The sequence below is a fragment of the Enhydra lutris genome, unplaced genomic scaffold (assembly GCF_002288905.1).
Source record: "Enhydra lutris kenyoni isolate GAN:26980312 unplaced genomic scaffold, ASM228890v2 scaffoldscaffold41, whole genome shotgun sequence".
NCBI classification, from domain to species: Eukaryota; Metazoa; Chordata; class Mammalia; order Carnivora; family Mustelidae; genus Enhydra; species Enhydra lutris.
Window position 1 is genome coordinate 8,248,160 of NW_019154125.1, and position 4,833 is coordinate 8,252,992.

The 4,833-nt window shown below is 38.7% G+C and overlaps 1 pseudogene; it reads right to left on the bottom strand.

Annotated features, from left to right (window-relative positions):
* Positions 1–2,251: 2,251 nt before the first annotated feature.
* On the bottom strand, positions 2,252–3,408 carry LOC111155356 (annotated as a pseudogene).
* Between the last annotated feature and the right edge of the window lie 1,425 nt (positions 3,409–4,833).

Sequence of the window (4,833 nt, forward strand, 5' to 3'; positions counted from 1 at the left end):
TTTACAATATTAAGTTTTCTTGTCTGTGGATAAGAACATCTTTTCATTTGTTAAATCTTCTATAATTTCCTTCAGTAAAGTTTTGGAATTTTCTGTGAGTGGATCTACAACATCTTTTGTTAGATTTTTTTACTAGGTATTTTATAAATATTGCTGCTATAATAAATAGCATCTTTCCAAATCATACCTTCTAATTGTTGCTGATTAATGTGTAGAAATGCAATTGAGCTTTGTATACTGGCCTTACATCTTTCTGCTTTGCTAAAGTCTCTAAATATTTCTGATCAGTCATGCTATCTGCAAATAATTGCATTTTTATTCCCTCTTTCACTCTTTATGTCTTAAAATTTTTTTCTTGGCTTTTGGCCCAATTAGATCATCTACTACCAGGTGACTAGGAGTGATGTTAGTGGACATCTCTGTTGTGTTCCTGATTTTAAGAGAATACTTATAATACTTTCTGATTCAAGATGATTATTCTAATGTATTTTTTTTTAATTTTATTTATTTATTTGACAGAGAGTGATCACAAGTAGGCAGAGAGGCAGGCAGAGGGAGAGAGAGATGGGGAAGTAGCCTCCCCGCCGCACAGAGAGCCCGATGCGGGACTCGATCCCAGGACCCTGAGATCATGACCTGAGCTGAAGGTAGAGGCTCAACCCACTGAGCCACCCAGGTGCCTGTATTCTAATGTATTTTTATAGATGCACTTTATCAGGTTAAGAAGTTCCCTTCTATTTTGAGTTAATTAGCAATTTTAATTATGAATCATTGTGAAATTAAAATTTTTTTTAAGGATTTCATTTATTTATTTGAGAGAGAGAGAGCAGAGAGAGAGAGAGAAAGAGAGAGCATGGGTGAAGAGAGGGATAGAGGAAGAGGGAGAAGCAGACTCCCCACTGAACAGGGAGCCCAATGTTGGGCTGGATCCCAGGATGCTGAGATCATGACGTGAGCTGAAGGCAGATGCTTAACCAACTGAGCCACCCAGGAGCCCCTCACTGTTAACGTCTTCAATGCTTTTTCTGTGTCTACTTGAATCATCTCATTTACAAAAATGTGCTAATGTAGTGATTCTCTTCGATGGACAATGATGAACTTAATATATTTCAACTAATCTCTGTCTCTATGTCTTCTCTGCTACTGACTTTTAGTGGATTATCATTTTAAATATTTACTTTTGTGTTCTGGAATGTGCTTATGCTGCTTTTAGCTTATTTTTATATATCTCTTTTGAACCCAGATATCAAAGATGAAAAATTAGTGTGCTTATGCTGCCTTCAATTTCCCTTCCTCATTATCTTCCCAAACATTTTTATTTCTATTTCTTCACCATCAGTCTCTGAGTATTTACATTTTGTTCTGTAACAATAATCTTCCTACTTCCATATTTAGATAATATCTAAATTATATTAGAGTCATGCACATCCACTCCCTTTGCTATAGTTTCACCGTTCAACTCTGAGTTAAATGAAATCCATCCTCTAGTATTTTTTCAACTTTGAGGGGTATTCACTATACAAAGAATTGCACATATTTAATATATACATTTTGATGACTTTAGAACTATGCAAACACCTGCGATATCATCACCATAAACAGACACATGGAAAGTTATTCAGCATCACTAATTATCAGAAGAAAGCAAAGCAAAATCACAATGAGATAGCTCCTGTGCTCTATTTTTAAGAAGAGCTCTTGGGAAGTATGTTTCCTATTGCCTGTACACTTGATCAAATGTTTGGCTGGGTTTTAAAGTCTTGACTTAACATTTTTTCTCACTAAGAACTTTGTTAGCACTTCTTTAACATCTTTTAGTGATGAATATAATAAGGAAATCTGAGGCTGGCCTGAATTTTTGCAAATGAAACTTGATCTTTCTACCTAGCTGATCAAAACATTTTTGAGTATGTGTCTCATTCTTTATTCTCAACATTATATTTCGAAAACCTTTAAACCATAGGTAAATTTTAAGGATAGCACAATGACTATCCATATATCCTTTACCCAGGCTTACCAATTTTTTTTTTTTTAAGATTTTATTCATTTATTTGACAGAGAGAGAGAGAAATCACAAGCAGGCAGAGAGACAGACAGAGAGAGAGGAGGAAGCAGGCTCCCTGCCAAGCAGAGAGCCCGATGTGGGGCTCGATCCCATGACCTGAGATCATGACCCAAGCCGAAGGCAGAGGCTTTAACCCACTGAGCCACCCAGGCACCCCCCAATTCTTTTTTTTTTTTTAAAGACACATTTATTCAGCATCATGATCAGACTATTACATTTAGCAATCAACAGCATGGGTGCAAAAAAAAAAATCTACATTAAAACCTTTTGTTGGAATGCTTTACATTTTCCACAGAACAGAAACTAAAATAACCTGTTACACAATTAGTCACAAATACAGTCCTCGAGTTTTTTGCCCATACGAATGAGTATTGTCTAAAACATGTCTTCTTTGTAGCAGCTAGGCCCTGCCACCACTGTGCTTGGCTGAGCTCACAAATCTGTTGTAACCTATAGCTTCCCTGTCACTTCTCTGGCTCTCCTCTCCTGCTAAGCTTTGTTTCTTGGCAGTAATTAAAACCTTTTGCCACTGCTGTAGCTACTGCTGCTGCTGGACCCACCATAGGCACCTTGGCTTCGTGGTTTGGCGAAGTATTGGCCTTCACCACCATAGGGGCCAGAACTTCTGCCTCCAAAATTTCCTCCATTCATGGGTCCAAAATTTGAGGATTGATTGTTATAATTGCCAAAATCATTACAGCTTCTGACACCTTCGAAGTTGCTTCCATCATTACCAAATCCATTATAGCCATCCCCCCGCCACCCTATTCACCACCACCTCGACTCTCACCAAAGCCACCAGGACCACTGAAGTTCCCTCCATGACCAAAGTTGTCATTCCCACCAAAACCACCACCGAAGTTTCCAGAAGCACTTCAACCTCTTTGGCTGGATGAAGCACTAGCCATCTCTTGCTTAGATAGGGCTTTCCTTACTTCACAGTCATGGCCATTCATAGTGTGGTATTTTTGAGTGACAATCTTGTCTATGGAGTCATGGTCATCAAATGTTACAAAAGCAAAATCTTTCTTTTTGCCACTGCCTCGGTCAGTCATGATCTTAGCCACTTCAATGTTCCCATACTGTTCAAAATAATCTCTTAGACGATGTTCTTCAGGGTCTTCTTTAATGTCACCAACAAAAATCTTTTTCACAGTAAAGTGGGCACCAGGTCTTTGAGAACTTTTCCTCGAGATAGCCTGCTTTAGTTCCACAACTCTTCCACCCACCTCGTGTGGCCTTGCATTCATGGCTGCCCCCACCTCCTCCACAGGGACACGTGTGACAAACTCAAAGCCTATGGAGCACTTGGTAGTTGGATCTCTCATTACCACACAGTCCGTAAGTTCCCTGTTGCTCAAAATGGCCCCTTAGACTCTCATCAGTCGTTTCAAAGCCCAAACCTCCAAAGAAGAGCTTCCGCAGCTGTTCAGGCTCCTGGGGAACTCTGACTTAGACATGATGGTGGTGGGAGGGGAGGCTTTAACAATGCTTACTCGGTAGTGTCCATGGGCAGAAAGAAAAGCAGGCTTACTAATTCTTAATATTTTCCCACATTTGCTTTATTGTTGTTGCTATCTATCCATATACACACATTTTTTTTTGGTTGAACCATTTGAAAGAGAATTGAAGACATCATGAAACTATACCTGTAAGTACTTAAATAATGCCTATTAAGAAGAAGGGCATTTTTAGATGATTTCATTTATTTATTTGACAAAGAGGGAGACAGTGAGAGAGAGAGCACAAGCAGGGAGGTAGGAAAGGGAGAAGCAGGCCTCGCACTGAGAGAGGAACCCAAGGTGGGGCTCTATCCCAGGACCCTGGGATCATGACCTGAGCAGAAGGCAGACGCTTAAAGACTGAGCCACCCAGGTACCCCAGGAAGGGTATTTTCTACACAACCACAGCAACATTATTCTCGAAGATTTTTACATTAATTTAAAAATATTGTCAAATACACAAACTACTTTATTTGTAGGGATCTTTCAGGAAAACTATTTCACATGCCAACCCTGTAATTTAGCCTGATGGTTAGCAAATTCTTTTAAGACAGTGATGTTTTATATTTTGAGCTCAATGGCTCTTCAAAAAGCCTGATCCTAGCTTTATCTTCTGATACATATCTACACAGAAGATGACACACGAGATTTCATGTAAATTCAAAGGGTACACAAACCCACTGAATCCATAGTTGACAATACCCCTGGGGATGGGGAAGTCTACAAACTCCAAATTAAGTTTTCTCAACATCTCATCTAAATTCTTTCCCTTCATGTATTTACCTTTTTAAGATCACAGTACTTAGAGAAGATGGGGAGAAATTGATCTTATATCCACCCACTTATTTTTTCTGTTTTAATTATGCTTCTTTCAAAGAATCTCCCCCTTCCCTCCTTCCCTCCCTCCCTTCTTCCCTTCCTTCCTTCCTTTTCTTTCCCTCTTTCTTTTTTCTTTTCTTTTCTTCTCTTCCTTCTTTTCTTTCTTTCTTTCTTTCTTTCTTTCTTTCTTTCTTTCCCTCTTCTTTCTCTTTTCCTTCTAACTTCTTTCTTTGCTAATTGAGATATTACTGTATATAGTAAGATGCATGGATATTATTTATAGTTTGTGAGTCTTGGCAAAGGTACATGTTAGCCAAACTAATAGTTTATTGAAGATATGCAGTGTGTCCACCATCCTACAAAATCTAGTCAAGCCCTCTCCTCTCCAGAGGCAACTGCTATATTGATTTCTATCCCTGTAAATTATTTTTTGTTTACTTAAAATTT